Source organism: Adiantum capillus-veneris, chromosome 29, assembly GCF_014529385.1.
Source record: "Adiantum capillus-veneris isolate H3 chromosome 29, ASM1452938v2, whole genome shotgun sequence".
NCBI lineage: Eukaryota > Viridiplantae > Streptophyta > Polypodiopsida > Polypodiales > Pteridaceae > Adiantum > Adiantum capillus-veneris.
Genome location: NC_140959.1, coordinates 120,556,080 through 120,570,424, shown reverse-complemented (window position 1 = coordinate 120,570,424; position 14,345 = coordinate 120,556,080).

Here is a 14,345-nt window from a genome sequence, read left to right as displayed (position 1 = left end):
TGACAGCCAAAATTCCAAATTCCTCATCAAGACTTTGTTCAGAACCATCTGAATCCATGTCTACATGTGAAAAACCTGATGATGCATCAGCCATAAAGGGAGTTTCATCAACCTTTTCCTTTCCTTTTCGTGATACATTCCCTGTACCCGTTGGTGGAGTAACCTGCGTATGTAGTCTACCATTCCATGGTTTCTCAACAGAGCCACGAGAAGAGGACTCTTGTGGTCCACTCAAAACCTGTGACTGTGGCCTCACATTTTGTACAACCACATCATCTTTTACATCAGCCCCAATAGTGCCATGTGAATTACTGTACCAGCTGCTCATCTCATCAAAGACTACATCTCTGCTCACTCGTAATTCTCGTGTAGTAGGATTGTAGCACCTGTACCCCTTTTGTTCAAGGGAATATCCCACAAGAATACATTTCTCTGCTTTAGGATCCAATTTCCTACGCAACTCATCTGGTACATGCACGTAAGCTATGCAACCAAACACTTTCAAGTGTGCCAAATCAGGCTTTGTACCTGTAAACTTTTCCTCAAGTGTTACATCATGCACCGCAGCTGTAGGTGTCCTGTTCATAATGTACACAGCTGTATTTACGGCTTCAGCCCAGAAATGATGAGGCATGTTCTTCTCATTCATCAATGCACGTGCAACCTCTGCAATGTGCCTGTTTTTCCTTTCTGCGACCCCATTCTGTTGTGGAGTATATCTACATGTAAACTGCCTGCGTATACCATGCATTCGCAGAAAATCTGAAAAATCATTGAAGAAGTACTCTCCCCCTCCATCTGACCAAACACTTCACTTTTGTTACGCATGAAGTAGACCCATACTTTCCTTGTATGGTCATCAATGTTTGGGACATGAAGTACATCTGCTAACTACTTTGATTTCCCACCCTTTGTATTTAGAGGTATGTCCCCTACATGAGCAATGGGGTGAGCTGTGTCATCTCTTGTCTGCACATAGCCTGACACATCTGGTTTGCGCATATCTCTAAACCACTCTCCACGAGACGTCATGTGATTAGAGGCACCTGAATCCACACACCAAACATCATCTTGGGTGGAATTCTCTGCAGTCATTGTATTCATTACATGCTGCATAACAAACATGCGCTCGTTTTTGCTGTCATATGCATCTCTGCTAGTAGATGCATAGTTGCCCTGTTCTCTCTTTCCACTTGCTTTTCCCTTTGGACAGTCACGTGACATGTGACCTCTTTCACCACAAGTCCAACATTCTCTGCTATCTGGAGTATGTTGCTGCCTGCTTGATCCTGCACCACGACCTCTTTGACCCCCCCTGCCTTGAGACTGGTTTCCCCTGCCACCTGTATTGTTTTGATTTGATTGACCTTCCAAAAATTGGCCCCTGCAACCCCTTGGGCCTCGACCACGACCTCTACCTCTACCTCTGTTGGAGTTAGAATAGAAGGCCTGTTCAGAATTATTTCTGCCATGAGAAGAAGATGTGTCAAGGTTCTTCTCCTCAAGAATAAGCATAGAAATCAAATCTTGGAACACGGGGATGTCGTCTCTTGTATTCATGGAAGACCTAAAATGTACATACTCATGTCCTAGACCATCCAAGCATGCACGGACAATGTCATCGTCTTCCACTGAGACTTTAATAGATCCAAGAGCCTCAATGATACTCTTGATCTTCAAGGCATAATCATTGATTGAGAGGTTGTTCCTCTTAACCTGATTTAGCTCCGACTTTAGTTGAAGCTTCCTGGCCTTGGTGTTCACCTCGAACACTCTGCCTAAGTTTCTCCATGCAATGGCGGGGATTTCAACATCCTGTAGATAGCCCATCATGCCATCTGTGATGCTCATAGAAAGCCAATACATCACTTTGCTCTGGCCTTGTTGCCAGTCCCTCAAAGCTTTCCTTTGTTCTGCTGTAGCATTTGCCTCGGGAATCTCTGGTTCCTTTTCATTGTCTCCTTCTACATAGTCCCAATAACCTTTTCCTTTTAGGAAATTTGTTATTCTGAACTTCCATGCAGGGTAGTTATTTTTCTCAAGCTTCTCAGTAACAATCTGACTGAAACCGTCAGACATCTTGAAGCACTAAGACAAAATAGCTGCAATCTGCAAAAACCTGCAAATCTATTGAACCTGCTATCGTGGTACCTGTAACGCTTTCTACACTCAACGAGTGTCCACAATCAAGCGTACATACAACCACTGTACTTGTACAGTAAATCTCTGTATACTGCACTTTGGAGACCTGTTCAGAAACTTGGTCGTGGATTGCGAACGAAGGGATTGTGATGCTCTTGCTCTCTTAGCCTCTCTTGCCTGCACCAGGCTCTGATACCATGTAAAGAATGAGGATGCAAGAGAGCTACACAAGACAAGCACAAAGCACACAGAGATGGAAAGCTTCTTCTTCTTCTTCACACAAAAGAGAGTACAAAATGACTAAGTGCTAAAGCTGAAAAGTAGCACATATGTACATGCGGTCACTAAGTGTGAACTCACTAGAAGCGTACTAGGCTGGCACTATAAGTGTAGTCCAGCTATAGAATCACTGGCAGAGATCCTCCGTGTCGGTCACCTAACGCGCCAGTGAGTAAATGCCATAAGCGGCCAAGACCCGTAGTGGATGCCAGCTCAAGGTGTAGAGCTCGACATCTCAACACATGGCCGGCTCAAAACGTCCGATGGTCTGCTCTTGTTGATATCTATGTCCACATACATCAACATAAGTCAATGTGTGCTCTAGTCTACATAATTGCGCTATCCTAGGATGTACCTGGGTATCCAAACAACCATTGGAATATGCTCTATGTAGCTAAGTAGATATTAGAGTAGTTTACTTAATGGAGAGAGATAATTTTCACACAGGAGTATTATAGAGAGAGAGAGAGAGAGAGAGAAAGAGCACGATATACGTAGTTCATCCAATGTGGGCTACATCCACGAGAAAGCAGCTATTGAATGGATTTAGTACTTCAAACTAAAAGTAGGTTACAAAGGGATTATACCTGTAATGGAGCTCCCACCTTGCTTCACTTTCTCGGCCTCAAATCAACTTCACAATGCAGCACCATACTTGTTGTGTGTAGAAGAGGTCTCCTTTTATAGGCCAAAAGGGCTGCCCTCTCTCATGAGAGGCAGCCGTGTGTATTTTCCCAGGGACAAATATTAGAGGCTCGCCAATGAGAAGAGGGAAGTGGACACACTCTATGCCCTCAAAAATGTAGGGGGACAAAGTAGTCTTACACTTCTTAAATGGGCTCTTACCTAGTGAGAAGGTGGGGTGGGGGGGGGGGGGGGGGGGGGGGGGGGGGGGTGGGTGGGCCATATGGAACCTCCAACTTCCCTCCTTTTTGATCTGGTTTTGAAAAAATCCCAAAAATTTGAATTTTTTTTTAAATTTCAAAACTCAAATTTCATCTTCTGAAAACCCCCCTAAACTATTTTATGGTCAAAAAAGCATTTTTTGATCTCAAAAAGTCAAAACGTGCATCCAAAAACCCTAAAATTCAATTTTTTTTAAAAATTTTAAAAAACTCTTTTTTTGCTATCCAGAGCTCCCCCAAAAGTAGTTATTAGGCAAAAAGTGATTTTCTCTCTCTAGAACCCTTTTTCCAACCCCTCCTTGGTTGCAACCATCACACTCATCCTCTACTCCAACACTCTCTCTCTCTACACCATCTCCATTGCTGCAGCAAGGAAGCTCCTCTCTCCTCCCCTACCACCTTCCATTGCCACACCAAGCAAGGGTTATCCACCTTCTCCTCCCAGTGCCACACCAAGCAAGGGTTGTCCACCTTCTCCTCCCATTTCCACAAGGGTTAACCACTTTCTCATATCACTTTATCCCACCTACATTGTAGCAACAAGCAAGGTTCTTCTCCTCCTCCTAGTTTGCTTTGCTCAACCATGGCCAACTCTACTTCGCAAAGGCGGCCAAAGGATGAGGTCACAGAACTTGCATGCCACAACACTAGAGGTGTAGATGATGAGTGGGTGCCACAAGAGTTCACCAAAGGTGCTTGGGTATACATACAACCATCTGCTATTGGCCCTCATCGTGTGCGGAATCGTGCAAACTAGGATCTTCATTGGAAAGGAAAGCTCCTTGGCTTCAAGAACCGCAAAGACAAGGGGACCGTAGCCATTGTGCAACATGTTTTCTCAATGTCAACCATGCACTTGCAACAACCACCTCGATTTCCAACACATTGTAAGTACATGTTTTGAGAATACAAAGCTAGGTGTGAAATCACAGTGTAATGTTATTATGGATTCATACTTAACATTTGTCATGCATTTATAGTCATATTTCCATCCACGTTGGTGGAGGAGCAGCCACTACATAGTCTCTCCGGCACATTCAATGCTATACATGCGGATATTGGAGCAATAATGTTCCCACATCTTTGCCCAACCAAAATGGTTCAAAGAAGGATTTTCTTCTATTCTCACTCCTATATTGTCCCTACTTCTACACAAGCATTTGGAACGCTTGAACCCATCAAAGTAACTTCCTTATTAAGTATGGAGTGGCCGGTCCTAGATTTGTGGTCGGTAGCATCTTTCAAGCAAAAGATGATAATGGATGTCCAAAACTCTTTGAAATACTCTAAAGATTCTAGGTCTGTGGGCTTGAGTTGGTGTTTGCCTATTCATTGTTTTGTGCACATTTTTAAAGAGTTTGGATTTGTGGAGACCACCACAATGCTTGTATGTAAAGATGTGCATTACGAGGAATTAGGAAGGCTTTTAGAAGAGTATTGGGGTTTTGTGGAGGGCATCTACAACGGGGACCGGTACCATTGTAAGGTTGGAGATTCAGGTATTGGAATGCGCTATTTGAAATCCCGCACCTCCTTGTACATACGATTTCACTATGATCGTTGGATGTGCAAGCTTGGAGTGTGGACTCCCTTACAGAGTGTAGACGGCGCTATTGCAAGCTTTGACATTGCAGTGAAGATGCCCAACGATGCTTTGGAGGCAGTCCAAGTGAGCAAGCATTGGACTCTCAGTAATGTTCGAGAACATTTGGTTATTATGGGTTTTGAGGCCCTTCAACAAGCACAATTTCGTTTACAAGGTCACAAGGTGAGAATCCTTCCACCACATTTTCAATACAGCATGGTTTGTCGATCATTAGATGCTTATTGTAATGAATGTCCGCAGATTGGGAAGAGAATGGAAGACAAATTGAAGGTCGAGGAGGACTGGGGGATAGATGGAACTATACTATCGATCTTATAACTTTGTAAATCTTGCAATTTTCATATTGATCCCCGTTGTAATCAACATGATTTGCTTCGGTAAATCATGCCTTTGAATATAATTTTTTGCATTGAGATGAGAAATCATTTTTTGGTGAAAGTGCCTTTTTTTTATGTCTTAAAAAAAGGGTCCATTATAAAAGGGGGGCCACCTAACTCATTCACTATTTTCACTTTTGCAACTCTTGAGATCCTCCACTCTCTATCCACACCCCAGGCTAGACATGGATGCTGCCACAGCCTCTGCATCTGCACCCACATCCACCCCTTTGTCACGCTTCATCCTCTTCCTCGAGGACACCAAATACAAACGGAAGTTGGACCTCCACACCTTTTTTACTCGTCTCCCTGACCTTGACGCCACAATTACCCTTCACATGGATGCATTTGAGGAGATTTTTGCGTTCATGGAGGAGCACATCATAAAATATTCTATATCTATCCCCCCACATGCAGGGATCTGGGTGCCTTGCGATCTTTTGCGCTATATACACAAAGGTGATCGCCCATTCTCCAAGCGGTTGCAACGATTCGAAGAAATTGCAACCGATGCAGGCCATTACTTGGACGAGCAAGCCCCTGGGGTGTCAGCGCTCAAGAAGCGCAAGTTGGGGGTGGAGTACCTTTCTCGGCTCGCAAAATTTATCTTCTTGGTGAGCGAGGAACCTGATTTGGAGGAGCTCCGCTTACCACACCTTCAAGTTGGGTCCTTTATCAAGGACACCAAGGAGCAGCAGGCTATTCCCATGAACCCTGCAGCGGAAGGAAAAGCACACCGGCTCAAGTACCCTAGGGGTCTTGAGGAAGTGGTTGAGAAATCCATAGTTGCGGTTGGCCCTAGTGACACTTCAGTGCCACTACCACTGACGGATGTGGCAATCCCAGAGGTAGAAATCAGCCGCTTCTCCTCAGTGTTAGTGGATGGGGAGGAGTATGTGTTCCTGCATGATTTGGAAAAAGCATTTGGCCTGCACATGGATGAATGCTTGAGCATGCTATGCAACAGCAACAAATCTCCCTTAGACAATACGCCAGATGCCCTAGAAACCAAGCTCTTGCCAGATGGGGACTCTGTTGCTGACACTATTGCAGTTGTATGTGCGGAGGTCCTGGCAGCAGAGCAGTTGCACGTGGCTGATGAAGATTTCCAAGCCACGCAAGCCAAGGTTGAGACTGCTAGGATGCCTATGCCATTATACGACCTCCCATCTAATGATCCAAAGCTTGTATATGTGGTGCATGGGAGCATTGACTTGGATGCAAAAGGCAACAGGGAGGAGGACGACAAGGAGCAGGAGGTAAACTGTATCCTAATTTTCATGTTACTATTTTATCCTTCATTGTCTTTTTTCTCAACCTTCATCGGTTTATGACAGGATGTTGTGGAGGTTGATGATTTTGCTGCAAGGACGGGTGGCAAGCGGACGGGCTTTGGACCTCAAGCTTCCCTTGCGCATTACCTAGTACAACTCCCCCCTGGCGATGTGGCCATTATCCATAATGAATTTACTCCCCAAGGCCATTTTATGACTTGGTCGCTAAAAGCTTTGAGCAAGTTTTTGTGTTTGAGCACCATTGCTCAAACTGCGCATCAAGTGTTCGTAGTGCGTAGATCCCTTGTATGCACAGCGTTTGGCAGTGGCTTTCGTGGTAAAGTGCTTGCCCAGATAGGTATACATGATTCCATTGGCTCAACTGACCCAAATCCCATAGTGCAGTCCCTCTCAACTAGGGAGTTGCCTTACGCGCAAAATAGGCGCCAGGAAATGGTCAAAAAAATTATGAACTCCTCAGATACATGATGTAAAATCACCGTGCTGGAAGGAATAAAAAATATTTGAAATTGTCTCTCTATATTGCAAATTCTTTTGAATTTGATTTGTCAATCTTGAAAATTGTTTCAATTGGTGAGATGAATTGTTTTTTGATTGGTGACTTTGTTATTTCAAGTTCTGTATGTAATTGCAGTCAATTTCAGTATATTTGTGCTTTTTAAGTACCCTAGGGGGTAGATTAGCCTATAAGGGGCAAAAAAATGCCTGGCCACAAGGGCGCTCAAATGGCCCATCCATCAATTTTGGATGGGCCATTTGCGCGCCCTTGTGGCCAGGCATTTTTTTGCCCCTTATAAGCCAATCTACCCCCTAGGGTACTTAAAAAGCACAAATATACTGCAATGGATTGGTTCTGCATCATTCATTTAAATGCACCCTTTTTATGGCAATTCCAGCATATGTTCAGACTCAAGGACACTAGAAAAGTTGAAATCAATTATGAAATGAATTTTCTAGCACACTATCACCTGCTTTAGCTCTACCTAGTACACCCCTCCACCAAAAAGTCCAATTACATTGGACATTTGAAAATTCCAGATTAATGTTGCATAGACACTTGGTTTCACAATATGTTATTTGTTTGATATCCTATAAGAAATTCAAAGCTTGAAATGACCAAAAAAAGGTGTCCACAAGGATCCATGTAAAATATTGATGCAAAACCAATAGGTTTTAGTAAGTTTGTGCATTTTAAGTACCCTTGGGGGTAGATAAGCCTAAAAGGGGCAGAGAAAGGCCTGGCCACAAGGGCGCACAAATGGCCCATCCATCAGTTTTGGATGGGCCATTTGCGCGCCCTTGTGGCCAGGCATTTTTTTGCCCCTTATAAGCCAATCTACCCCCTAGGGTACTTAAAAAGCACAAATATACTGCAATGGATTGGTTTTGCATCATTAATTTAAATGCACCCTTTTTATGGCAATTCCAGCATATGTTCAGACTCAAGGACACTAGAAAAGCTGAAATCAATTATGAAATAAAATTTCCAGCACACTATCACCTGCTTTAGCTCTACCTAGGACACCCCTCCACCAAAAAGTCCAATTACATTGGACATTTGAAAATTCCAAATTAATGTTGCATAGACACTTGGTTTCACAATATGTTATTTGTTTTGATATCCTATAAGGAGTTCAAAGCTTGAAATGACCAAAAAAAGGTGTCCACAAGGATCCATATAAAATACTGATGCAAAACCAATAGGTTTTAGTAAGTTTGTGCATTTTACGTACCCTTGGGGGTAGATAAGCCTAAAAGGGGCAGAAAAAGGCCTGGACACAATGCGCGCAAATGGCCCATCCATCAGTTTTGGATGGGCCATTTGTGCGCCCTTGTGGCTAGGCTTTTTTTGGCCCCTTATAGGCTTATCTACCCCCAAGGGTACTTAAAATGCACAAATTTACTGAAATTGACTTCAATTACATACAGAACTTGAAATTACAAAGATAATAGACAGAGTAGACACAACTGTTGATCATATTGTCATTGGAAAGTCAAATCATTACAAAGATAAGGGTGTGCAATACAAAAAAAAGGGGTAACTTCGGCTAATGCTTGAAGTCTTGTCGCAATCGACGTGCAAGCTGCATATCTTTTGGCTGTATTGTCACTCGCTTTGCATGAATGGCTCATAGGTTGGTATCTTCCAACACCGAAATGATGTGGGCCTCTGCAGCTTCTTGAATAGCCTCTAGCGCTATTGCTTGCATTCTATACTGATTTCCATAGCTTTGAAGCACCTCCTTCACAGTGCGAGCAAAGGGGGCGCGTCGAATCAAGAGCTACGTCGTCTTATGGTAGTGGGGGATTTCTGCAAATGCCCTTGCTATTTTTTGGCACCGCTGCGGTTGTCTTGGGGGCACTTGCACATTTGCTGGCGGGCGGCGTTTAGGCTTCTTGAAAAACTTAGACTTGGGCCTATTTAGATGCTTAGGGGCTGCTTCTGCAGCCTCTTTTGATTCTTCTTCTTCCCTTGGTTGCCGATCTTGTCGTGTGGGGAGAGCTCCCTGGCCTTGAGGCAATGTCTTCCCCCCAACGGCCACCCGGTGTGTGCGCGGTATTTTTTCTCGCAGCCATGGTGGCTCACTCTCTAATTTGGTGTCTGTATAGACCACCCGAGTCCTGGATGGTCCTGCTTGTGATTGGGCACGCGACGGCTGCTCCCTATCGGACTCTGATGTTTGCTGGCCCTCTACTTCTCTCCAGCTCTGGGCACGTTGCTTTATTCTCTTTCTAGGTGTTATATCTTGAGGAGGTGGAGATTCAACAGTTCTTGATGACTCTCGTGCCCTACCACCATGCCCACTACCAGAAGAGTTCCTGGAACGGCCAGGTGTTCGTGGCCGTTTTCTTGTGCCTTTAAGCCATGATGGCTTCTCACATCCTTGGAGGGTGTTTTTGTTGGCAGGTGGATGCTCTTTCGCAGTTTGTTTGGTGCGCGCCATTTCGTTGGTAAGAGCTCACACGTTCTTAATAAATGAGTGATTTATGAGAGCATGCAATATTTATAAGGGCCCATTTAAAAAGGGCCCTGTTCACACTAATTTTTTTAAAAGAAGTATTATTTTTTAAATAAACATGTCGCTAAGAGTTGGACCCTGCGTTCATGTTTAGTGACTCGCACAGTATCCACTTTGATCCTTGTCACACTCTGCATCGCCGCAATGCAGCATGCTTGGTGGGACCTTGCGACATTTGCCACTTGTTTCTATGCTCTTGATGACTCCATTTGCGCACTTCAATACCAATCTTGGATTGTCGCGCACGCTCCATTGTGAGCTTACGAGCAAATGTTGTGTGAAAAAACTAGTTGAACATCTCCTCCAAATAATTGGATTGCACCATTCCACCACCATGTCGAGTATTTTTGAAGTACACTCCCCTTGCTCAATAATGGGACTTCTCCATGCCTTGAGTGCTAAAAATTTCAAGCGATCCATACTTGTGCATAAAAAATGCACCATGCGCAAACAAGATATGTTGTTCACATGAGTGAACGATCCACATTATTAAATAAAAACAATCCCTTGTAATGAATACACCATGAATGACTTACCATGTAATGTGTGATGTTATTTTCACCCCAAGAAAGGGTGAAGACCTTGGTAAAATCCGCCAAAGCTTCTTGAAATGATTGACGTTGTTCTTCTGTTGTGCTGTTAAGGCCCATAATCTTGACCATTTTATCAAAATGGACCCAAACTTGCTTGCGCTTGTTTGCAAGCTCGCCATTTGAATCATTGTCAGTAGTAGCTTTGCATAACTCCTTCCAAAGCTCCCAAAGGTTACCTGCCTGCTGGTTGGAGCTGTTTTGAGCATCATATCGACTTGGCTTTCCTTGGGAAACTCTCTTCAAAAAGTGTCTAGCTTTTTGTCCACTCATTGACACTTGTTGAGCAATTTCATGGGCCTCCCCTGTGTTCTTTGCAGCAACTATAGACACATTTCCACCGTGACAGCCAATGGAATTCAAGAGTACCTCCACTCTTTCGATCGCTTTCTGGGACTTTTCCAACGGTTTCATTGTGAAAGCATAGTCAATGTGGATCTTCAATAGCCTATCAAAAATGCCCATGAATACGTGTAATGTACAAAAATTTACATTCGATAGAGAAAATCGAAAGATTGGATTCCAAGCGTGGTCCTTTTGATCACGGTCTCGGGCATTGAGCATGGGACATCTCAGAATAGACACTTCCCATTCTCTACCTTCATCTCCGACATCACGACAATCTAACCCTTGTTCTCCATGCCCTTGCCATGGGAGCATGTAACCGGCCTTTGCAGTGCTCTTATGTGATTTTTGTCCATTAGGTTTGTACCCTCGAGTGGAAAATGGACAAGGCATGAGAGAAGAAGCCCCTTGTTTGCAGCCAAGCAAACACTTTATGGTCTTCAAATCCCCACCTAAGTGCCACTCCACATCATAACTACCAAAGCCCTCAATCTCCAACTTCTGACCTGCAATTTGGGAGTGTCTTACTTATGTGATCCATGGAGTTCTCTCAAAAATCCATGAAAGTACTCATTGGTCTCTTTGGGAACTCAATAGCACCCAACCACCAAATGTCTTTCTCTGATTGCACGCTAAAATATAGGGTGGGATATGGCTCGACTAAATCCCTTCGCTTGGTTTGCAGAAGGGCCTTGTTCATTAGAGTGACACTTAGCCTCTCTAACCTTCGGCCTTTCACTATTTGACACTCATCGAGTTTCAGCACAAAAGCGACTTTTGTGCCAAGCACTACAAAATAAATAGTGCTAAGACCTTAAACTTCAGCGTCTATGATAAGAATAATACCAAAGAAAAAAGTAAAGTGTGTCACCTTCTTCAGGTAACTCGTAAAATCTAAGCATGGCTTTTTGAAGCCTTCTAAGATCCACGAAAATATTGTTCCACATTGTGTAAGGAAAGCCCTTCTCCGAAGGTCTTATGGATTGTTTCTTACCTTTTCCCCTTGTCTTTGTTGAGCACGAAGCATAAAGGGAAGTTGGAATTGTGTCCTCAATGTGTAGGGATGTCCCAATGCGGGAGAACACATCTTCGTTTGTGGCCTTCTTTGCGAGTTTGACCTTGTGAGGAACGGGAAATAGGTTTTCCACAATGCCATGTTCTTTGAGGGCATCCTTTAGGAGTTGAAAAATAGCCTGATAGGCTTTGGTGCTGATTCCAGCCTCATAACAAGCTTGTTGAACATCATCATCACTAACCACATTTCTTAATTTACACATAAGGTCCTTGGTGACTGCATCCTTAATGTGCTTACCTCCAGGTGATTGTAAGATAGAAATCACGTCCTCGGTATTGAGACAACTAGTGAGAAGGTTGACTCGATTATCTTGGCTTGTTCCACCGCATGCCTCTTGGATGAAGTTTCTGGCAACAAATAAACATAAATGTTAGAAAATAGTGTGAAGTAAGAATGCATCATGCAAGTAAAGACCAAATCACCTTGTGGTTGTAACTCGTCGTTTGCGTGCTCCTCCGGAATGTGCAAGAGTTTTAATGGATGAATACGGGCGTTTGCGTTCCCTTGCACCAAGGGGTGTTTCTTTCAAGTATGTGATGGTGTTGGTAAGCTTCTGGATGTGGGACTCCTTTTCTTGCATTTGTTGTTCAAGACTTTTAACTACCCTCTCCGAAGAGGCAACACTCTCTTGTAATGCCGTCGTCTTGAGGTGAAGAGCTTGACATTCGTGCATCCACATATGCAAAGAAGCACCTGCACCCATACACAACCGCTTGCAATAGCCTAACAAGCCTGCTTCTCCCCTCCCAAGAAATTGAAGAAATGTGGAAAGGATAGTAAACGGTGGATGGAAGCGGCTTATAGGATCGTAGGGGTACAAATGGCCATTGTAACATTTAATGGCCTAATAACTTATCTGTAGCGGAAATTAGCATGAACATAGTGGGCATTTCATTAGAAGAGATTCCTAATGAGAATTACAAGAGTGCTTGGGTGGAGAGAGCAACAAAAAGCATAACACCTAGTTAGATAGCATCGACAATACCTTCAAAAGAGAGAGCAATTAAGCTATTGACAACAGTTCAGGACCGGATTTTCATGGAGCCGGTCCCCCCTCCAAAAGGCTTTGTATTATGGTTTCTCCCATCAAGAGAGACATTGTACAATACAATTATTTGTGTTCCTTCAAGACTAGCTAGTGCAATGAAGATGAAAACTTCATGCACTAAGCAAAACATTTAACAAACACAACTTGAATTATCCCCGTTCTCAAACCCAAGACCTCACACACCTTCGAAGATGGTGAGAGCTAGCAGGGTATGAGAGTAGATTGAGAGGAAGAAGGAGTATCTTACGAGAAAGATGTACATCTCCTCACATGATCACTCATATGTAGCATAGCTTAACTTAGTAATTAGCTTGGTAGAGGAGATGAGTATGCATTGAAGCTTGGCTCTTGGTTGGATTTGCATCCACATGCCAAGAAAGTGTTGATGTAGGCTTCTATCTCACAAGCTTGGAGTAGGTGATGAGTTCTCCATTAAAGCTTGGGAAGAGATAGTCTTCTCTTTCTTCACACATGAGCTTGTGTGAGTGTGTGTGTGATAATGCCTTGCAAAAATCAGCCCCCTCTCTCTCTTGGGCGAGCCCTCTTGCTAAATTCTCTTCCTGAAGCCTCATTGGCCCTCCCTAAGTCAAGCCAATTACAATTAAGCAGCATAAGTGATAGCCTTCTGACATGTGTCCCCCTTTCCCATTTTGTGAGAGCTTTAGGTAATTAAATAATTAAACTAAACTCTGATTGGACCCCTTTGCCTCCTGGCCAATAGGAATCAGGCAAGCCATGGGGCTCCTGAATGCTCATTGGACCCCTTGGGAGACTGCCCAATAGTCTTCTAGGAGACTTAATTGTCATTGGTTTCTTTTATTAAATGTTTTTAAATTAATTAAACTAGATTTACTCTAGCTTAATTTTCATTGGTCCACTTCAAGGGTCATCCAATAGAAATTGGGCACACCTTGTGGGCATCTAGCCTAGGGAGCTGACATGTGTCCCTCATTCCCTTTGTGTAAAGGGAGCCTGTGTGTGTGTGTGTGGCTTTCTCTCTCATCCCCTACCTTTAGGGCTCGCCCCCTCCCATGTAGGGATGTGCAAAGACTTTTAGGGCACACACAAAGCATCCAATTTTCCCTAGGGTTGACCTTTGGACACAACCTTTGAATTTTGGAACCTTAGCATTTTGGAAGTCCTAATGGGCTGAACCTTAGGGTCTTTTTAGCCCATTGTTGCACATGGCTCTTTTGCAGATGGCCCCCCCTTTGGATCCCTATTTTCCCTCCTTTGGATCCCTACTGTGGCCAGTCTGCTAGCTTAACCAATATTCTAGCTTTTTCTCCCCTGGCCTTCCCCACATTAAATGATCAGTTTAATATGAGAAAATCATGTAGGAAAATTAGATATTGATTATTATGACATTACCTCTCTCTTGAAATCATAGTCCTCCTTGACTATGGTGTAGAGAAGATAAAGCATGTTCATGAGTCCTTTTCTTAGCGGGTAGAGGATCCCTATGTTACCCTAAGACATCATTCCACAATGGATGACTAGTCCATTTGGCGCTTGAGAGCCTGAGGCTGCCGCAAGCATGTCTGCACATTAGTCCTATCAATCTTCCATAGTAGAGTGACAAGCTCTACTTGGTGTTTGGGAGACGTCGTCTCCGCAAACTTGATCTAAGCATGCATACTACTTCATTTTTGTGCACAAATTA